Source organism: Pleurodeles waltl, chromosome 10 (genome assembly GCF_031143425.1).
Source record: "Pleurodeles waltl isolate 20211129_DDA chromosome 10, aPleWal1.hap1.20221129, whole genome shotgun sequence".
Taxonomy (NCBI): domain Eukaryota; kingdom Metazoa; phylum Chordata; class Amphibia; order Caudata; family Salamandridae; genus Pleurodeles; species Pleurodeles waltl.
In genome coordinates, this window is record NC_090449.1 from 703750488 (window position 1) to 703773717 (window position 23230).

The window sequence follows — 23230 nt, forward strand, 5'->3', positions numbered from 1 at the left end:
CACTACAAAATGACACAACACAGGTTTAGAAAAGTAGAAAATATTTATCCAAACAAAACAAGACCAAAACAACAAAATTCCTCTATACACAAGTCAAGTTATCAATTAAAAACCAAAAAGAGTCTTCATGTAATTTTAAACACAATGCTAACACTGTTAGCATAGAAATGTACGTGGGTCCATCAAAAACAACCCCGCACGGGCGAGTATGAGTAAAAAAGGGCTTGCGATGAGTCGATATCACTCACGAGCGAGACCATGCATTGAGTCAGCGTGCATCACTTCTTCTATCTGCAGGAGAGTGATGCGTGGATTTGAACCTCTATCTTGGGTCGGGGCAGGCCTTGCATCGTTTTTACATGCCTAGCAATGTTTGCATCGGAAATCCTGCCACATGATGATTCGAAAACCATGCAGCGCAGGTTGCGATCTCCCCAGCCTCCGTCAGCGATGCCGTGCATCATTTCTCCAGCCACATGCGTCAATCTTCCAGCCGTGCTGCAGGCGAGCGTCGATTTTCAGCTGCGAAGCCAGCAGCGTGTTGATTTTTCAGCAGCAGATCGGACTTGGTCAATCTTTTCCCCTCACGGTGGTCGGTGCGTGGATTTCTCACTCTTCTGCTGCCAGCTTGTCCTTTCAGGGTCCTAGGAAATGGATGGGCACCATTTGGCAGGGTAGGAGTCTCAGCAGAGGCTCCATGTGCTGGTAGAGAGAAGTCTTTGCTGTTCCTGAGACTTCAAACAACAGGAGGCAAGCTCTAAAGCAAGCACTTGGGAGTTCTTCACAAGAAGGAAGGCACACAAAGTCCAATCTTTATCCTCTAGCACAGGCAGAAGCAGCAACTGCAGGATAGCTCCACAAAGCACAGTCACAGGCAGGGCAGCTCTTCTTCCTCAGCTCTTCAGCTCTTCTCCAGGCAGAGGTTCCTCTTGGTTTCCAGAAGTGTTCTAAAGTTTGTGGTTTTGGGTGCCCTTCTTATTCCCATTTTGCCCTTTGAAGTAGGCTTACTTCAAAGAAAAGACTCTCTTGTTTGTCAAATCCTGCCTTGCCCAGGCCAGGCCCCAGACGCACACCAGGGGGTTGGAGACTGCATTGTGTGAGGGCAGGAACAGCCCTTTCAGGTGGGAGTGACCACTCCTCCCCTCCCTCCTAGCACAGATGGCTCATCAGGATATGCAGGCTACACCCCAGCTCCCTTTGTGTCACTGTCTAGTGAGAGGTGCAACCAGCCCAACTGCCAAACTGACCCAGACAGGGAATCCACAAACTGGCAGAATCACAGAAATGGTTTAAGCAAGAAAATGCTCACTTTCTGAAAGTGGCATTTTCAAACACACAATCCTAAAATCAACTTTACTAAAAGATGTATTTTTAAATTGTGAGTTCAGAGACCCCAATTTCCACATGTCTATCCGCTCCCAAAGGGAACCTACACTTTAATCACATTTAAAGGAAACCCACATGTAAGCCTACGAGAGGGAGAGGCCTTGCAACAGTGAAAAACTAATTTGGCAGTATTTCACTGTCAGGACATATAAAACACATTAGTATATGTCCTACCTTCACCATACACTGCACTCTGCCCTTGGGGCTACCTAGGGCCTACCTTTACGGGTGCCTCACATGGAAGAAAAGGGAAGGTTTAGGTCTGTCAAGTGGGTACACTTGCTAAGTTGAATTTACAGTTTAAAAACTGCACACAAAGACACTGCAGTGGCAGGTCTGAGCCCTGTTTACAGAGCTACTATTGTGGGTGGCACAGCCAGTGTTGCAGGCCCACTAGTAGCTTTTGATCTACAGGTCCTGGGCACCTCTAGTACACTGTACTAAGGACTTACTAGTAAATCAAATATGCCAATCATGGATGAACCAATGACATACACATTTTGTATAGGAGCACTTGCACTTTAGCACTGGTTATCAGTGGTAAAGTGCCCAGAGTAACAAAAACAGCAAAAACAAAACAGAGTCCAGCACACATCAACAATCTGCGAAACAGAGGCAAAAAGTTAAGGGAGACCACGCCAAGGATGAAAAGTCTAACATTACACCATGGTTGGAACTGCCTACCGCATGGGCAACTTCTGCCGATGGATGGGGGTAGTTCCTTATGTCCAGTGGCGTTGGTCAGGCATCTGCCATTTTAGGGGCTTGCAATGCTGTATTGGCCCCTGTCAAATGTGTCACAACCTCAATATAAGTTTATTAGCATCACATAGATCCTCAATTTGGCTTGTTGTGTAGGTCTGACTACACAACTACCATTGTAGTGTGTTGCGGGGCACAGATGGCATGTGACAGTGGTGTACAGTCCACCATCGCTGATGGTATTTTTGGCAGTCAGAAAATACAGTCAAGGGGCGATTGTGTAGCAGATAGTTGGGCGTCCCCTGAAGCCATGTCCTCAACACATGTGTTGACAACCATTGGGGTCACATTTGACCTCTATGTACTTTTCAGCTGCGATGTGTCCTGGGTGTCATGTTTGTCCAGTCAGAAATGCTTTGTCACATGATTTCGTTGACATGTATCATGTATGTTGCCGTAAACACAGTGACTAAAGTTACAAATCATGTCTTTTCAAACGAAGGTACTCTGGGACAAGGAGGATGTGACAATCGCCTGTCTACCATCCTTTGTTAGACCTTCAGACCATGGAGGAATGCAATGACATCCAGATGTATCATTTGAATAGACAAACAATAGTGGATTTATGCCATCAGTTGGAGCCAGATCGGATGCTAGCTAACAGTAACCCAACTTGCATACCACTTATTGTATAGGTCATGTCAATATTGCACTTTCTGGCCACAGGGTCCTTCCAATATACAATGGCCCTATCTGGGGGTATGTCCCAATTTATGTTTAGTCTGGTGTTGAAGGATTTTCTATCGGCATGTTGAAACACATTGTCAGCTAAATCAGGTTCCCCTGAAGTGAGGATTTAGCCAATGTGAAGGCTGACTTCTATGGTGTTGCCCACCTCTCACATGTGGTGGGGGCCATTGGTGGGACACATGTTGGCATGGTGCCACCACAGGCCAATGATCAAGTCTATTGCAATTGAAAAAACTTCCATTCCATCAAAGTTGAAGCTATCTGTTTGGTGGCTCTCTACATCTTAAATGTTTGTGCATGTTATCCAGGATCTGTGCTTGATTCCTCTGTAAAGCGGAACAGATCCATACCCCAGCTGATATCAAAACTGCAACCAAAGAGAACCTAGCTGGCTGGTCAGTTACATCTGTCCTGATTGCGTGTGAGCAATGTCAGGTGCTTCAATCTTAAAGTGAGTGACTCTTTGCTGCACCTATGTCCCATTCCTTGACAGGAGACTCAGCATGTCCAAACCGTTCTTGGTTATTGACACCACTGAGGATTCCAACTTTGCCAGAGGAAGTCTGCTTCAATGATGACCATAGAAGAACAAGATGGGCAGTCAGCAGGCTTTTGGGCTCCTGAAGGCCAGATTTCACTGTTTGGACAGGATAGGTGGAGCCCTCCTCTACTCAGAAAAGTGAGTCGGATCACTGTGGCATGATTCATGCTCCACACCATAGTTCTGCAATGGAATATCTCAAACATCCAAGAGGAAAGGGAGCCTTCTGGAATGCCACCAGGTTAGAATCCTGAAATGCCAACTAAAGATGATAGTGGTAAAGAGGAAGGAACTGACTTGCGAGAAGATCTCATCCACAGCTACTTCTCAGGAGTATAAGTATGTCATGTGATGTCATGACTATGACTGTACAGTGAACTGTAGTTGTGAGAATGTGTGGAGTTTGTAGTTTTCCAAACAGCTAGGGAGCTGATACACTACAAAAAAACAACCACAGGCTAATTAATACGATATCATGAGACACTTCCCCACCTTGATGATGTTGCTTTCAGTCAGAAGTTTTCCAGATGCTTGTTATGTGACTTGTGTCATATATTTGGTTTTAGGCCTAAGCTCATTGTTTTGTTCATTGAACAGGTACCTTCATTTGGGCATTTCAGAGTTGTGACATTGGCAAGTATGTGATGCTGTTCTGACATACAAAGTGGACATGGAGTGTTCCAGGTAATGTAGGTCAGATGGTGTGGGTGTATGAGACATGTGCCAAGACAGCTTGCACAGAGTTTGGATGGAAGATCAGAAGTGCCCATTGGACTTGTTTTGTGCCCTGTGTGGGCCTGATGCATCATGTGTGTCATCAAGTGGTCATAAACTATGTAGTCCTAGTTTACGATCAAGTCATTTTCCACTCACATTGGCTAAACACTGTTTTAGTATGACCTGAATGTACCTGTAGATGTGTTTCATCATTGTAGGATACATTGCCCGGGCTAGAAAACTGACATATGTTTGTGTCATATCACCTGATGCATGAGCATTGGATTGCAATAGCCCTATGATCAGGAACTGTTGTACTTTCATCTGTCTGAATCTTGTATAATGTGATGTTGGATTACTTTGGTGTGGCATGTAATAAGGCTCAAGCAGATGAATCAACACTTCATTGTTTGCCTATTCTACAAGACAATGGGGGTCATTATGACCCTGGCCTTATTTTCATTGCCAGGGATAATGTGGCGATATCACTGCCAACAGGCTGGCGGTGTATACCCCCACATTATGAGTGTGGTGGGTTGGCCGCTGCCAACCTGCCACATCACCACTCATACCCATATGGCGGTATGAACCGCCGGGCTGTAGATATTCATCTCTGACTCGGAGGCCCACAGAGTACCGCCAGTGGCATTATGAGACAGCCTACTGACATGGTTTCTGAGGTGTTAGCAATGTCACGAAAACCATGGTGGTAGGGCCTACCAGTGACAGGGAATTCCTTCCCTGTCACCGGTAGGCGGCTCCACCCCAGCAAGCACCAAACAACCCCCCACCCACCCCATCCACACTCACCTCCCACACCCCCATTTGAACACCCCCCCACAACCCTGGTTCATTCACAAACACCCCCATACCCTCACACACGCACACACCCACAACATGACACCCATTCATGCAAACGCAGACACACACCCACCACACAACTGCCCCAGCCATAGGCACACACAGCCACACACACTCACATCACCCCTTTCCCTCCACCCCCTTTACAGTCACAGCACCCCTCTACCCACACTCCCCTCCCTGCATACATGCACACAGACACCCACACGCAGCACGCATACATCAGTTCACCTACAGTTCCATACATGCATTCACTCATACATACCAACACAACAGGAACGCATTCATACAGATATCCAAAAACCCATTCAGGCACGCATACACACTGACATGCAGACATGTACTCACTTCAACTTTCATGTACTCATTCACTCACACGCATACAACCACACATACACCATAACACTCACATTCACACACACATGTATAGACACAGACACCACACACTCACACAAAACACCCCCACCCTCCAACCCCCCTTCCCTGTCAGACCCACACTTACCTTGTCCGGCGAGGAGGTCGTCCAGCAGGGAACAGGAAGGGGCGCTGCCACTGCCAGCAGCACCCTGGCAGCAGGACACCGTCAGGCCATACTAATGGCCTTAATACGGCTGGCGGCATCCTACTGGCGGGTCAGTGCTGGTGGGAGCAGCACCAAGGCGCCACGGTCCACTAGCATAGCTACTGCAGGATTTCCACCTTTATTGTGGTGGGAATCCTGCAGTGTCCATAAAATGGCAGGCGGAAGACTGCCAGCACTGGTGGTCTTCTGGCAACCTTGGCATAGGCATTTTTCTGAGAATACTGCTGATGTTATAATGAGGGCCAATGTGTGGCAAATCCCTTCCTTCCATTGGTCTGGATTTCTGTACTTGCAAATATTTTCAATTGCTCAGTATGAATCAATCATTTAAGTTTCCAACAGCTGTGCTGAACACTGTAATACATTTTTCAGTTTGACCAGTCACTTCTATATATGTGTTTGTGAAGGATGGTTGTTATCCTGAGCTGGAAAGTATGTACCTGCAACATATCCAATCTTGAACAAGTACCTTAGACCATCATTGTATGGTTCACATGGTCTGACATATCTAAATGGCTGAAAGCAAAATCAGCAGACAGTGAATCAGTGATGGGTGATGTTATTGTGAAGCTACAAATAACATAAAATTTACGTTGCATGAATCAGTCAAAACAATATGTGAAGGGTCAGTCTTGGTGAATGAACTCATAGGAGGAATTCCAAGAACCAGGGTACTTTTACCCTTGGAACAGGAATGTGGTTTAGGATAAGTCCACAGAGTGAATGTGTGGCACACGAAGGAGGACATTAAGGAAGAGGTCACATGCTGGTAGTGGTCGGTGTCTTGCTATCTGCACCTTCTGGATTCTTTGCTGGATGACCCGACTTGTGGGGGGGTGATCAGCAGCTGCAGAGGCAGGGGTGTTTGTGGCTGGCTCTTCCTCTGGCATGTCCTCCCTTCCTGTGGCTGGTACCAATGTTGATAAGGCTGCTGTTGATGAGCCAAAGGAAAGGGTAGACTGGTTTGGAAACGTCCCGCTCAGATTGGTATGTATGTCCCTCAACGCCCCTGTTAGGGAGGCCATGTTGGAATTGTGGGCCTCCATCTGTTCATGCATGTCCTTATGGACATCTCTCTGTAGCTGCTTGATTTCCCAGAGTTCAGTCAAACACCTGCCTCATCACGCCGAGGGACTCCTGACAGACTCCTAAGACATGGCAGATGGTGTCCTGGCCCAGGCAAGCCCAAGTGGCTTCACCCTGCTGGTCCACAACATTCCTCTCACGCACCCTACCCCCAGTGGCCTGTACCCTTGCCATAGGGTGCCCTTTCTAACTTGTTCCTGGACCCTCATTGGCCAAAGTGTTGCTCAGCACCTCAGGATCAAGAATTTGAGGGGCACAAGATGATGGACACTGTGCTAGGTACACAGGTTGGTGGGTGAATGGTTTCCTATGATGTTGATGGAAGAGGGCTGGGAGGTGACGTTGTGGCCACAGTGAGACTTACTGTTGCCTTCTGACCAGGTTGCTCAGATGGGCCAGAACCGTCCTCCACGTCCAGAAGTGTTTTTGTCACTGAGGGCTTCATCCAGCAGGGTAGTGGTAGTCTGTTCCCTGGCCTCCATGTGCCCAGCGGCAGCTCGACCCGTTGATGAAAAACGTACATTGTTCTTGGTTAAATTCTGACATCTACCTCCACTGGTTTTATGTTACAGTGAGCAGAAACCTTGGACACAGTTAAGTTGTATGTAATCCAATTGTGCCAAGTAACCATGGTATAGGGTGATTTGACATAACATGTGAAGCATGCCAACCCAATTTGACTCAAGCAGCTATGAGAGGTTCAGATCAGTTGCACTTTGGAAGATGGCCTGAAAATGACATTTAGCCACCAGTGTATTCAACACAGTGGAGAGGCAAAATATGGCTTTGACCATTTGGAGGCCTAGTTCAGTGGGATGCAGGCAAAGCCAGGACTTTGGTGGCTATGTGACTGGAGTCACCATATGCACAGTGCTGTGTCAATGTCTGCTGATGAATCTTGAGGCATTAGGAATGCATGTTGTATGCATTGGGTACGGTATTATTCCTATTCTCAATAGATTCATCTTTGGTTAGCAAGTCAAGATGGAGTTAGGTAGACAGACATGTCTCTGAGTTGAGCATGATTTGTATCTTGATCACTCCCAGGTGAGCACACTAAAATTGAGAGTTGACATATTGCGTATTTGGGTAAGTGAACATTGGGCTGGTGGTTGGAGTTACAAATAGAGGACCTCCTGGGATTTGTTGTTGTATCACTTTCTCTCCTTCACATACTTGACAAATAGAATCCTCCCAGGTAAGTAAACAGCTTGTGAGAGTTAACTTACAGGTGTCGTTGGGCAAGTCACCACTGGGCTGGTGTTTGGAGTTACAGATACAAAGGGCCTGATTACAACTTTGGAGGAGGTGTTAATCCGTCCCAAATGTGACGGATATACCACCAGCCGTATTACGAGTTCCATAGGATATAATGGACTCGTAATACGGCTGGTGGTATATCCGTCACTTTACCGTCACTTTTGGGACGGATTAACACCTCCTCCAAAGTTGTAATCAGGCCCAAAATCTCCTGAGAGTTGCAGTCATGCCACTCCCTCTACTATACACATTATACACATGGGGGGTTATTCTAACTTTGGAGGAGGTGTTAATCCGTCCCAAAAGTGACGGAAAACTGACGGATTTACCACCAGCCGTATTACGAGTCCATTATATCCTATGGAACTCGTAATACGGTTGGTGGTATATCCGTCACTTTACCATCACTTTTGGGACGGATTAACACTCCTCCAAAGTTAGAATAACCCCCATGGTGTCCTCACAGGTGAGTACACTTCAATTGAGAGTTGAGAAACTGGAGTATATAAACAAGTGAATACTAGGATGGTGTTTGGAGTTAGTTAAACAGTACCTCCTGGGAGTTGCAGTCATGTCACTCCCTCTACTACACACATTATACACATGACATCATCCCCGTTGAGAACACTTCAATTGAGAGACTAGAAACAGGAGTATTTGGACAAGTGAATGCTGGGCTGGTGTATGGAGTTATTGAAACAGTGCCTCCTGGGAGTTGCAGTTATGTCATTCCTGCTCCCACACACTATACACATGGTATCCTCCCACCTGAGAACACTTCAATTGAGAGATTACAAACAGGAGTATTTGGACAAGTGAACAATGAGCTGGTGTTTGGAGTTGGAGAAACAGGGCCTCCTTGAAGTTGCAGTCAGGTAACTCTCTGCAGTACACACACTAGACACATTGTTAGGTATTACATATCCGTATGCAGGCTGCATTTAGGTTTGGGCATACATTTACATGCTGAGACATACCAGGAGTCCTGGGATGATTTCTTGATATAGTAAGACTTACAGGCACCATTTGGACATATGGTATGTGATGGGCCTTGGTAGCTGTGATGTTGGGTCCAGCAATACAGATTGACTGTGTTAACACTCAGATACCCTGGGTATAGAATGTTGGTAAAGTTCATGAACAAGACAGTGGCAAAAGCTGAGCTGTGAGCATGCGTGACATTGCATTTTTATGACAGTTGTTGTGTTGTGACTTACTAGACTCCACTCCCCTCTATTCCTGTCAAGCCCTCAGGATGCAGGATGGCCAAGACCTTCTCCTCCCAGGGAAAGAGTATTAATTAGGTACTGGGAGGGCTACCACCAGTCTTTTTGGCCTGCAGCTCATGCCTGGAGACCAAGGAATGGAACTTGCCCTTGAGGTCATTCTACCACTTCCTGATATCCTCTTTTGTACTCAGGGTCACACACTTTCCATTTTCCGACTGAGAGTAGTGTGCTGGAATTGGGCTCCAAACAATTGTGGCTCTACTCCCAACTCACCATGTGAAAAATTTGGATTTTTAGACAGTAACATGCCTGAAAAACAGACAGTCAATAAACAGTGACTAACTAAACAAGACAAGTGAATATAGGGAAAAGATAGACAATGTGTGTGAAGGGTGTGATATGTGATGGTGGAAAAAAAGGGCTGCCTTATAAAAAAAAAGGGGTGACAAGGTCTGTGGTCTGTTTTGCAAGGATTATGATCTGTGGACGGGTGTGTTTTATAGTGTGCTTTGCAGGTGTGTCCACTTGGCCAACATGTGTCAGTCAGCTGTGTTGTTTTTGAGTTTGTCAAATGTACACTTGTCTGTTACTTTGGTGCATGTAGATCTCAAAGTCTGACTGCCATTGGCTGACCATAGTGGGGAGACTGCCACGTCAACTGTGTTTTTGTAATAGGCTCAGTGGTTGGCTGTGGCGCTGATGGTGCAGGAGGTAGGTCCGCCTAGATACAAGCTGGTGCACAGCTGGCGGTACACTTTTTTGCTTGGTAGACGGCGGTCCTACCTGTATAACTCTTAATTAGGTGGTTTTGGGACCGCCGGCATGGCTGTCTTTTTGGGACCGCCAACATGGGAGTCTGGAAGTCCGACCAGCAAACTAGTAATCAGGCCCTAAATATAAAATCAATGTTAATGCTCAACTTAAATCTTTTTTATTTATTTAAGTAACATTTCCCCCTGGCTAGTACATGGTATGTATTTTTTTTAGGTGTGATGCATTTGTGATTTTGTTTTTGCTTATTAAGTTTAAACAAAACGCGTGTATTAACACTTCAAAATAAATCTTTCAAATCTCTTTTTGTGTAAGTTTCCAATATTAATATGAATGCTTATACAAACATTTTAATGTCTATTACATTTTTCCCTACTATTACTGGCTTTTGTCAACACCAGGGCAGTGCGCGCTCTACGGGCGACTAGAATGCAAAAACCCAGCACTCTCAAGATAACGTAATTTATGCACTGTGCTGATATGTTGTTGTTTAACCTTTTGCATTACAGAGTTCAATCCTGAAGACTTATTTTTAAGGTGCTTATAAATACTGTTCATTTGCAATGTATTGCTGCAGGCTTTCAGAGTGTGTCAGGGTGTGGTCCCTTTCCAGGGCCTTCTAGAAGCTTTCCCTGCAGCATGCCTTGGTGTGGTTGTGGGCTGGGCCAAGACTCTATAAAAGGGAGCCAGCCCAGCTCCACGTGCTCACTATTCAGAGGTCCCGGTGCAGAGCAGCAGCAACTTCCTGAGCTCCTGTTCCGGTGGCCTACTTTGATCTTCCAGGCCTCTTCTCTTCTTAGTACATTGGTGATCCTTAATCAGAGCGGTAAGACGGAGGTTGGGCTGGGCCCCCAACCCCGTTATTCGAGGACGCTCGAATTTTTGGGCCTAATTGTTGCATGATAAACAAATTACTCTTGCGCGTGTGAATGTGTGCTTGGGCGTTTTTGTGCCATTTGCATGCTGTTACTATAATCGGCAAGACGCGCGATTCTTTCTTCATGTTATTCATTGTGTGCTACCATTTCTTGACAGTTACATGGTGGCCTTCGAATCGGCAAGACGCGCAATTTGTTTTCTCGTGTTTAACCCTTGATATTCATTGTGCGCTACCATTTCTTGACAGTTACATGGTGGCCTTCGAATCGGCAAGACGCGAGATTCGTTTTCTCGTGTTTAACCCTTGATATTCATTGTGCGCTACCATTTCTTGACAGTTACATGGTGGCCTTCGAATCGGCAAGACGCGCGACTCGTTTTCTCGTGTTTAACCCTTGATATTCATTGTGCGCTACCATTCCTTGGCAGTTACATGGTGGCATTCGAATCAGCAAGATGTGCGATTCGTTTTCTAGTGATTTAACCCTTGGTGTTCATTGTGCGCTACCATTCCTTGGCAGTTACATGGTGGCATTAGAATCGGCAAGACACATGATTCTTTCCTCGTGCTTAATTCATGTTAATCATTGTGCGCTACTATTCCTTGGCAGTTACATGGTAGCGTTCGAATCGGCAAGACGCACAATTTTTTCCTTGTGCTTAATTCATGTTATTCATTGTGCGCTACTATTCCTTGGAAGTTACATGGTGGCTTTCAAATTGGCAAGACGCCCGATTCTTTCCTCGTACTTAATTCATGTTATTCATTGTGCGCTACCATTCTAAGGCATTTACTTGGTAGTACTCGAGTTGACAAGTCGCATGATTTATTCCTTGAATCTACGTTGTGTTATTCATGGTGCACAATTCTTCTATGGTGTTTACTACCTATGTGAAAATCTGCAATGTGCGCAATTCATGTTCCAACATTTTGAGAGAAACAAAAGGCTAGAGTTTTAAGATGTAATGTTGTGTGTTCCTAATATGTGTTCTCAAAAGGGATTCATATGATGGTTCAGTACTTATTCAGATTGTTTTTCTGATTCTCATGCAAAGGAAAGTACTTGAATTTGAAAGTTTCATTTAACCTCTCTAGAATCCCTCAAAGGTATCCAGTCATCTTGAAGCCTAGTTATTTTAAGTCTATTCTTAGGTTGTTCATGTTTTCAGAATGACAATGCTTAGCGTCATAGCCTAGTATTGATTTCATGAGATGCAATTTTGATGTTGTGTGTTTTAACCTTTTGCTTCCTACAGGTCTCCTTCCCAGCTGTTCCCTTCCTAATCCCCTTTTCCCACTTGGACTCTCTTAGACTCTGTGACAAATCTAATCAGAGTATTGGAGCTGTCTTGTGGTGGAAGTGTTGGGAACGTGCACAGACCCCCGAGGATCTGGTGACTCTGACAGAATAGTGAGCCTACAAATTATTATCCTCCTGGTTTGTGTATGTTCTCAGCATGGCCACACTGGACGAGCTAGTCAAGGCTATCACCCAGCTCCAGGCAGAGGTGGTATCATCAAAAGATTTGGCAACTAGCCTAGCTGAGAGAGTGAGTCAGTTACAGGATAAGGTAGAGAAGAAGGAACAAAGTCCCACAGGTTTGTCTTGGCCAGGTACTTCTTCTCAGACTTCTGGAGGTAATCCGACAAACATTTCCCTCAATGTTCCTTCAGCCATTCCTTTAGCTCCCCCAGAACGTTTCTCAGGTGACCCCTTGAAAGCGCAATCTTTCCTGGTTCAAGTGGAACTACACTTCACCTGCAGACCACATACTTTCCCCAATGCCCAGTCCAAAGTAGCTTTTTTGTTATCATATCTGTTTGAAGATGCAGCTACCTGGGCTATTCCTCTTGTGCGTAAAGATAGTCCCCAGTTGTACAACTGGAGAAATTTTGTTTGTGAGTTTGAGCGAGTTTTTGATCGTAGAACTGTAACACTGTCAGCAGATCGTGAATTATTAGACTTACGCCAGGGAATCAGGACTTAGGTGGTCATTCCAACCCTGGCGGTCGGTGTTAAAGCTGCGGCCAAACCGCATACAGGGTGGCGGTAAAAAAAATGGAATTCCGACCCTGGCGGAAACCGCGAACAGAGACTGCCACTTCAACACACCGCCCGCCACGGCGGGACAAACAAACAGCGCGGCGGTCACCGCCAACAGACAGGCGAGAGTCAATGTACCGCCCACCCCATCACAACCTACCAATCCGCCACCTTTTCCGGGGCGGTAGCCCCGCCGATAAAAACACGGCGGAAACAGCCATTTCGAACGGAAAACGCTCACCTCCATACACCCCACGAGGAATCTGGACAGCATGGAACCCGAACTCCACATCCTCCCAGCGATTGTCTTCCTGCTCCTCTACCAGGAGCACGAACGCCGACGCAGAAGACAATGGTGAGTACTGCACCTACGACACAGGGGAGGGAAAAAATTACTGGGACACACATACGTGACACACCCACCCCCACCCACACCCACTACAACACACACATCAATGCATTGCAACAACTCAGAGCTACACCCCCCAAAACCCCCGGAAGAATGCAAAGACAAAAGGAAATGATTCAAACATTGGAATATATTGTATCACTGGCTTAAAAATATATCACACATCTAAAACCCTTATATACATACAATTTTAAGTCCGATCATTGTAGCAGGCATTGTCCGTGGACCACTGGGCCCAAATCACATGGGCAAAGCCCACACAGGATACCTGACTCCAACGGAGAGAACACTGCAGGGGCATCAGATAGCAAAACTACAGGCACCTCAGGGGGAAGGGAAGGGGGGGCACCTCAGCCAGATGAGTCCACGACGCCAGATCCACGAGGGGCCTCCATGGCCACTGTTCCATCCTGGGGTGTGCAAAGCCACAGTCTCTCAAGTCTCTACAGTGGGTGGGTTGCCCACTGTTCCATTCTGGGGAGTGCAAAGCCACAGTCTCTCAAGTCTCTACAGTGGGTGGGTTGCCCACTGTGCCATCCTGGGGAGTGCAAAGCCACAGTCTCTCAAGTCTCTACAGTGGGTTGGGTGGCCACTGTTACATCCTGGGGAGTGCAAAGCCACAGTCTCACAAGTGGATAACAGTCTCCACTGGTTCTGGAGGGGGACTGGTGCCCAGAGTGCTTAGTGCAGCCCTGGCTGACACAGAGGCGGGCCTGCCCCTTCCGCCAATGGGCCAGCGGTGCTTGAGACGGCGGTGCCCAATGCAGCGGTGCTTGAGATGAAGGGCCCAGTTCAGAGGTGCTTGAGACGGTGGTGCCCTGTTCAGCGGTGCTTGAGATGAAGGGCCCTGTTCAGCGGTGCTTGAGACGGCGGTGCCCAGTGCAGCGGTGCTTGAGACGGCGGTGCCCAGTTCAGCGGTGCTTGAGACGGCGGTGCCCTGTTCAGTGGTGCTTGAGATGAAGGGCCCAGTTCAGCGGTGCTTGAGAGGGCGGTGCCCTGTTCAGCGGTGCTTGAGATGAAGGGCCCAGTTCAGCGGTGCTTGAGACGGCGGTGCCCAGTGCAGCGGTGCTTGAGACGGCGGTGCCCAGTTCAGCGGTGCTTGAGACGGCGGTGCCCTGTTCAGCGGTGCTTGAGATGAAGGGCCCAGTTCAGAGGTGCTTGAGACGGCGGTGCCCTGTTCAGCGGTGCTTGAGATGAAGGGCCCAGTTCAGCGGTGCTTGAGACGGCGGTGCCCTGTTCAGCGGTGCTTGAGATGAAGGGCCCAGTGCAGCGGTGCTTGAGACGGCGGTGCCCTGTTCAGCGGTGCTTGAGATGAAGGGCCCAGTTCAGCGGTGCTTGAGACGGCGGTGCCCTGTTCAGCGGTGCTTGAGATGAAGGGCCCAGTTCAGCGGTGCTTGAGACGGCGGTGCCCAGTGCAGCGGTGCTTGAGACGGCGGTGCCCTGTTCAGCGGTGCTTGAGATGAAGGGCCCAGTTCAGCGGTGCTTGAGACGGCGGTGCCCTGTTCAGCGGTGCTTGAGATGAAGGGCCCAGTTCAGCGGTGCTTGAGACGGCGGTGCCCTGTTCAGCGGTGCTTGAGTTGAAGGGCCCAGTTCAGCGGGGCTTGAGACGGCGGTGCCCAGTGCAGCGGTGCTTGAGACGGCGGTGCCCTGTTCAGCGGTGCTTGAGATGAAGGGCCCAGTTCAGCGGTGCTTGAGATGGCGGTGCCCTGTTCAGCGGTGCTTGAGATGAAGGGCTCAGTTCAGCGGTGATTGAGACGGCGGTGCCCAGTGCAGCGGTGCTTGAGACGGCGGTGCCCTGTTCAGCGGTGCTTGAGATGAAGGGCCCAGTTCAGCGGTGCTTGAGACGGCGGTGCCCTGTTCAACGGTGCTTGAGATGAAGGGCCCAGTTCAGCGGTGCTTGAGATAAAGGGCCCAGTTCAGCGGTGCTTGAGACGGCGGTGCCCAGTGCAGCGGTGCTTGAGACGGCGGTGCCCTGTTCAGCGGTGCTTGAGATGAAGGGCCCAGTTCAGCGGTGCTTGAGACGGCAGTGCCCTGTTCAGCGGTGCTTGAGATGAAGGGCCCAGTTCAGCGGTGCTTGAGACGGCGGTGCCCTGTTCAGCGGTGCATCGGATGAGTGTCCAGCTCAGCAGATCCGGCCATGGCATGGAGGTCAATCGCCACCTGACCTGTGGCTGGCGGGGCCTTCCTGCCCATCTGTCTTGTGGCTGGCGGGGTCCTCCTGGGCTGCAGTACCGGCCCTGTGGGTGTCCTCCTGCCCACCTGGGATGTGGCAGACGGGGCCCTCCTGGCCAGCTGGGCTTCTGGCGGACTTGTCGGGCATGCTGCCCTTCCCAGCCTTCCCTGTTCGCCTGTGGCCCTTCCTTACCTTTGGCGGTGTGCCAGGTGGCACCACACTTCCTGCCGGAGCCATGGTAGGGATTTTGGTCCCTGGTGTCTTCGGCCTCTCGCGCCGGCCACTGACAATCTTCGGATGTTTTACCGGGGGTGGGCTGGCCGTGCCTTGGCTCCTTACTGAACTGGCTGCCCTTGAGGGTGGGGGACTCCACAGTCCATGGCACACTGTCATTACAGGTCCCGCTTTTGTGGTGGCTGAGGTGCTGACTGGAGTCCTATGAGATGGACGGGGTGGGGGAGTTGTTGGAAAGAGGTCAAGTTTGGAAAGGAAAAGCAATTTAGGAACAGAGGGACGGGTAGGTGTAGTGGGTATGGGAGTGGAGGAAGAGGTTGTGGTTGTCGGAGTCTTCAGTCTGGTGTCTTTGGGTGCAGGTGCTTGGGCTGGATGCTGTCGTGAGGTGGATGGCTGTTGGGTGGGTGGCTGCCTGCGTTTGTGTAGCTTGGAAGAGGGGGTCACAGACACAGTGGGAGAGGACACAGGGGATGTGTAAATGGTAGTGGGGGTGGTGACTGCAAGTGTGCGGGGGGTTCTGGTGGGTGTGCTGGTGATGGACGTAGTGGCTGAAGATGTTGTGCATGCAGGTGTGAGTGGAGACGTGACAGGGAGGGAGGAGGGAGACGAGGAGGAGGGGGACACAGTGGAGGCAGTGGGTGTTGGTATGTCTGTATGTGGATGTTGCTTGTGTGAATGCTTGTGTGATGTGTGGTGCTCATGTCTGGATGAGCTTCCGTTGGGTGTTGAGGTGTGTGCAGGCTGGTCTGATGGTGTGTCTGGGATAGGCAGAGGTACAGGTGATAGGGTATGGGTGGAGGAAGTTGGAGGGGGGAGGCTAGAGACAGGGACAATTGCTGCCATCAGTGCTGAGGCCAGAGTGTTGAACGATCGCTGATGGGCAGCCTGACCAGAATGAATGCCCTCCAGGTATGCATTACTCTGGTGCACCTCCCTTTCTACACCCTGGATGGCATTCAAAAGGGTAGACTGCCCAACAATGTGCGTCCTCAGGAGGTCAATGACCTCCTCACTGAGGGCAGCAGGGGTGACAGGGGCAGGGCCTGAGGTGCCTGGGGCGAAGGAGATGCCCACCTTCCTGGGTGAGCGGGCACTGGGCAAACGCTGAGGGGCTGCTGGGAGGGCGGTGCTGGTGGGCTGGGTGGCGGCTGTACCTGTTGGTGCGGGGGGCACGGATGTTGCCGCCACCACAAGGGAGCTCCCTTCAGAGGACGAGTCTGTGTCACTAATGTCTGCACGAGTTCCCGCTGTGGAGATCCCCTCGCCCTCCGTCCCACTGGTGTATTCGTAATCCGTTGCATGGCCCTCCAGGGCCATGTGGGATGCAGCTCCCTTGTGCTCCGATGGCACTTCTCCTCCGCCTGATGATGCTAATGCACACATGAACAGGAAGACCACAAAAAAGGGGGGGGTAGAAAATAAAGACATGTTGAGTGCATGCACTGGCGACACCGTTGGCGGAGAGGACAGACACAGAAGCCCCCTGCACTGCGCCGCGCACTTGGGGTCCACTACTCAATCCGTGGGACATGGCCTACAAGCCTATGGACGACAACTGCACACATAGATGACACAGGGCCATGGATAAAAGTACTTGGCACCCTACAGAGGTGGGGGGCGGGGGCACAGGGCCATGCCTGACGGAGGGGCCTAACCTACAGAAATCGCCCTGGCCTAGGGAGACCCACAGCCCTCCTCCCCCACCCAGACACCTCCACTGCACGCAAAGTCAGCAGAATGAGGTTGTACTCACCCCCTTGTGTCTGCTGTGATGTCCTCACGCGCCCATCCAAATCGGGGTAGGCCACCGCCAGGATCCGGGACATCAGGGGGGTCAAAGTCCGACTGGCACCCCTCCCACGTTGGGAGGCCATCCCCAGCTGAGCCTCCGCCGTCTTCCTGCTCCAGCGTCGGATGTCCTCCCATCTCTTCCGGCAGTGGGTGCCCCGTCTCTGGTGGACCCCCAGGGCCCGGACGTCCTTGGTGATGGCACGCCAAATGTCTATCTTCTGGTGGGCGCTGACCTATGTGAAATGTACAGGGGGAGAAAAAGAGTCATCACCTTCTGCACCCTCAATGTGAGTGGCCCCCATCCCTACCCTTGCCATGTGGCACATCCTGTCATCCGTCGTCTGATGCATGCCTCATTCGCTCCCCTCCCCACCATCTTTCATCCACCCGACTCAACACAGACATTGGCCACAAAGCATGGTCCCAGTGTACTTACCTGTTGGTCTGGAGGACCGTAGAGTAGCGCATACTGGGGGAGGACCCCATCCACGAGTTTCTCCAATTCCTGAGCAGTGAAGGCAGGGGCCCTTTCCCCAGTCGCATGAGCCATTGTCTCTTCCAGACCGAGGTCACAGCAGCACTTGCAGTGTAGGTCCTCTCCTGTCGTAGATCAGGTATCGAGTGATTAAGCAGATAGAAAATGGCGGTCACGCCCGAGGTGGTGCTTACCGCGGCGGTGCGTACCGCGACCGCCGGCGCACATCGTCATTGGCTCCTGAGACCCATAGGGTTCAATGTTAACCAATGCTGCTTTGCGCCGCGGTCTTCGACCGCCTACCGCCACGGTGTGCCACGCCAGCGCATTGACCTCACATCCCATTGTCACACTTCACAGGTCAGGCAGCCGCCATTTCAAGGGCCCACATGGCTTACTTTTAACTGCGTCACACATACCTAGGCCTTGCATCAACACTCCTACAAACCATTCAATGCATTGGGAATTGTGTTTTTTGTAAACTGTGGTTACGTACCTGTGGGCTGATTGACTCTGTGCTCGCTGTTGACCTACATAGGCACCGTCCGCTGGGACATGCGAGGAGATGGAGGAATCTTCCCGTGTACAGACCGCTGGTAGACCTGTCGACAATGGAGGAAAGACATGTCATACTGACATACAGGCTTGACCGAGCCACTATTCAGGAACTGTGTGCCCAGCTGGAGCCAGACCTGATGTCACCCATCCGCCAACCCACAGGGATCCCCCCTCTAGTGCAGGTGCTGTCAGTACTCCATTTCTTTGCAAGTTGGTCATTTCAAACAACAGTGGCCATATCATCAGGGATGTCCCAGCCTATGTTTTCCAAGGTGTTGTCCAGAGTGTTGTCTGCCCTTCTGAAATACATGCGGAGCTACATTGTTTTCCCTGAGGTGGAGGATTTGCCTACAGTGAAAGGTGATTTCTATGCCCTTGGACATATCCCCAACATCATAGGTGCCATTGATGGGACCCATGTGGCTTTAGTACCCCCCAGCAGGAGTGAACAAGTGTACAGAAACAGAAAGAGTTATCATTCGATGAATGTACAGATGGTGTGTTTGGCAGACCAGTACATCTCCCATGTTAATGCCAAGTTCCCTGGCTCAGTGCATGACTCCTACATCATGCGGAATAGCAGCATCCCTTACGTGATGGGTCAACTCCAGAGGCACCGTGTGTGGCTAATTGGTGACTCTGGTTACCCCAACCGGTCCTGGCTACTGACCCCAGTGAGGAATCCCCGGACAAGGGCAGAGGAATGGTACAATGAGGCCCATGGGAGAACTAGGAGGGTGATCGAGCGGACCTTCGGCCTTCTGAAGGCCAGGTTTCGCTGCCTCCATATGACAGGTGGATCCCTATTGTACTCACCAAAGAAGGTGTGCCAGATCATCGTGGCCTGCTGTATGCTTCACAACCTGGCTTTGCGACGCCAGGTGCCTTTTCTGCAGGAGGATGGTCCAGATGGTGGTGTTGTAGCAGCTGTGGAGCCTGTGGAGAGTGAAGAAGAGGAAGCCGAAGAGGACGACATAGACAACAGGAACACAGTAATACAGCAGTATTTTCAATGACCCACAGGTAAGAGTCCAACCCGTCATATTACATATACTTAACCCCTACTACCTCTCTACTGTCTGACCTTGTCCCCCTGTGTATGGTAACTGAGTTGTGACTTTCCCTTCCAATTTCAGAGATGTGGGCCATACTGCGTGACATCTGCTTTGTTTCCCCATGGACTACAGCTGTGTGACAGTGGTATGTTGGCATCACAATGTAAATATGCATTTTGGGACGGTAATGTCTAATACATTGATACAAAATCACAGCCAGACTCCTGATTGTTTTGTGCAATAACTGTGTTTATTTCATTGCTCTATATTGGTGGGTGATTGCAAATCGGTGAGGGGTGATGGTGGAGGATTGTCCATGGCAGAGTCCAGACTATTAGTCTCACAGGTGCAATGTCCAAATGCCTGTGGAAAGTGGAGCATGGGCAGTATAAGAATGGACAGGGTGTCAATGTGGGACAGTGGGATGACAATCAGGGAGGTATCCTTTCCTGGCGGGGGTCTTGGCATCTTACTCTGTCTTCTTCCTGTATCTCAGGGCCCGCTTGCGGGGTGGTTCTCCTTCTGCAGGGGGTGGGGTGCTGGTGGCCTGTTGGTCCTGTGGCGGGGCCTCCTGTCCACTCGCGCCGGCGGAGGTGGTAGGCAGTTCTTGGTCCATGCTAGAGTCAGGGGCCCTTTGTCCTGCCACAGTGTCCCGCAATGTGGTGACTACCTGATTCAGAGCCCCTACAATGGTGGCCATGGCGGAACTGATGTTTTGTAGTTCCTCCCTGAACCCCAAATACTGTTCCTCCTGCAGAAGCTGGATCTCCTGAAACCTGGCCAGTACCGTCGCCATCGTCTCCTGGGAGTGGTGGTAGGCTCCCATGATGGAGGAGAGGGCCTCGTGGAGAGTGGGTTCCCTGGGCCTGCCCCCCCCCTGTCGCACAGCAGCCCTCCCAGTTCCCCTGTTTCCCTGTGCCTCTGTCCCCTGGACCGTGTGCCCACTGCCACTGCCCCCAGGTCCCTGTTGTTGTTGGGGTGGGGGTTAACCTGGGTGCCCTGTAGTGGTGGACACACCGCTGTGGGCTGTGGCTGTCTGAGGGGAACCGACTGTCCGGAGGTCCCCGATGGGCCGGGCTGGTCATCTAGATCCAGGTCGACAGAGGTGCTGTCCTCACTGTGGGCCTCTTCTGGGGGTGGAGTGGACATTTGTGGACCCTCCTGCGCGGTGACGTGGCGTTCGGGTCCTGCAGGGGTATAAAAGTATGGTTATTGCATTTGTGTGTGCCATAGCGTGTAATGGGTGGGTGCCCTTGTACCCCAGTGCTGGCATTCCCGTGTGGGGGCTTTTGTGACGGTGATTTGGTGGGGGATGGGTATGTGCAGTGGGCATGCTTTGTTGATGGGTGTCCATGCTTTGTGGTCGCATGCAGGGATTGGTGTTGGGATGGGTGGGCTGTGATGTGGAGACATTTGCAAGGAGCAGGATGTGATGGGGGTGAGGGTGAGGGTGGGGGTATGAGTTGGCATGCTGGTGGGGTGGGGGGGATGAAGTAGTGAAGATGAGACTTACCAGAGTCCATTCCTCCTCCTACTCCGCCGAGGCCCTCAGGATGCAGGATCGCCAAGACTTGCTCCTCCCATGTTGTAAATTCTGGGGGAGGATGTGGGGGTCCGCCGCCAGTCCGCTGCACCGCGATGTTGTGCCTGGATACCATTGAACGCACCTTCCCCCATAGGTCGTTCCACCGCTTCCTGATGTCGTCCCTATTTCTTGGGTGCTGTCCCACAGCGTTGACCCTATCGACTATTCTGCTCCATAGCTCCATCTTCCTGGCAATGGTGCTGTGCTGCACCTGTGTCCCGAAGAGCTGTGGCTCTACCCGTACAATTTCCTCCACCATGACCCTGAGTTCATCCTCGGAGAACCTGGGGTGTCTTTGCGGTGCCATGGGGTGGTGTGGGTGATGTGTGGGGTGGATTGTGTGGTGATGTGTATTGGTGTGTTGTGTGAAGTGCGTGGAAATATTGCTGGGTGAAAGTAAAATGCGTGTCTGGGTGCTCAGTTCTCTTTTTCTCAGTGCCTGGTTCCGATTCTGTAGAAGTGGGGGTTTGTGGGTGATGTGGGTGTGTGTTTTATATTGTATTGAGTGTGTAGGAGTGGTGTGTGTATGTGTATCAGGTGTGTGTATTTCGAATTGTCCAATGTGGCTGTGTTTTGTAAATGTGTGTGTTTTTTGAGCGTGTCGGTGTGTACCGCCAATAGAATACCGCGGTTGAAAGACCGCCGCGTGGATTCGTGTGTCGTGATAGTGTGGGCGTATTTCTGTTGGCATGACGGTGGAGGTTTGTTCATCGCCAGTTTCTCGCTGGCCTTTGGTGTGGCAGACTTTTGTGGATGTCTGTATTTTGGCGGTTTGCCTGTTGTGGGTCAGAATGACCGTGGCGGTTTACTGCGGCCACGGCGGTATGTTGGCGGTCTTCTGACAGCGGTAAGCGGCTTTTACCGCCAAGGTTGGAATGACCCCCTTAGTGTCATATTTAGCCAACTTTAATCGGCTGGTCGCAGAGACATCCTGTCCTGAACAAAAACAAGCGGCCTTGTTTTACAAGGGACTCAAAGAGGAGCTAAAAGATATCTTAGCGCAAATCAACCCGCAACCTACAGACTGTCAAGAATTAATAAACCTTGTCTTGAGGCTTGATCATTGTTTAACAGAACGAAAAGGAACGCGCAAAAAGACTGAAAAATATTCCTGGCATGTTCATGATAACAGAGACTCAAAAACTCCAAAAGAAAGAACTCCGGAACCAATGGAAATTGGAACCATCAGTAGACCTTTGACCAAAGATGAAAAGGACCTACGCAGAAAGAATGGACAATGTCTGTATTGTGGGCGGAAGGGTCATTTTGCCAAAGATTGTCCAATCAAACCAAAGAGCAAGTGAGGTCCAGTTCAGAAGGTTGCAGCCAATGCACCAGTTGAGTCGGAAAACTAAAACACCCAAGATGCAGAGAAGGGTTGCTCTTGGGTGTCACTGTAGACCCTTCACAATCTAGACATCTTAAACCGGGAATAAGAGTTCAGGTTAAGAAAAAGACCTATTTCAAGAAGGCTCTAGTCGATTCTGGGGCTACCGGGAACTTTGTTGACGCCCAATTGGTTTGTGCATGGGGAATCCCATGTATTGAAAAGAAGACCCCAGAAATCATCCAGGCAGTCGATGAAAAACTCTTGACTGGAGGTCCGGTAACTCTTCAGACTGTTCCCTTGTCTGTGACTTGTGAAGATAAGAATCAAAGAAAGAAACATAAAGAGAAAATCATCCTTGACTTGATCCATGCTCCCCAGTATGGGATTATCCTTGGCTTGCCATGGTTAACTCATCACAATCCAGAGATTAATTGGGCAGAACGAAAGGTCATGTTCTCATCTGCGCAATGTAAAGAACAATGCCTCCAAAAGATTCAAGTATCAAAAGTTCACAACTCTTACATAGCTACTGCCGCGGAGAAAGAAGTTCAGCTGCCCAAACAGTATTTGTCTTACAAAGATGTATTTGATGAGAAAGAAGCAGAGACCCTACCTCCTCATAGATCTTATGACTGTCAAATTGATCTAGTCCCAGGTGTGATACTTCCCAACTGTCGTGTGTATGCCCTGTCAAAACATGAAAATCAACATTTACAAAAATACCTAGATCAATTCTTGGAGAATGGTTTCATTCGCCCCTTTAAGTCTCCTGCAGCTTCGCCTTTGTTTTTGGTTCCGAAGGCGAATGGA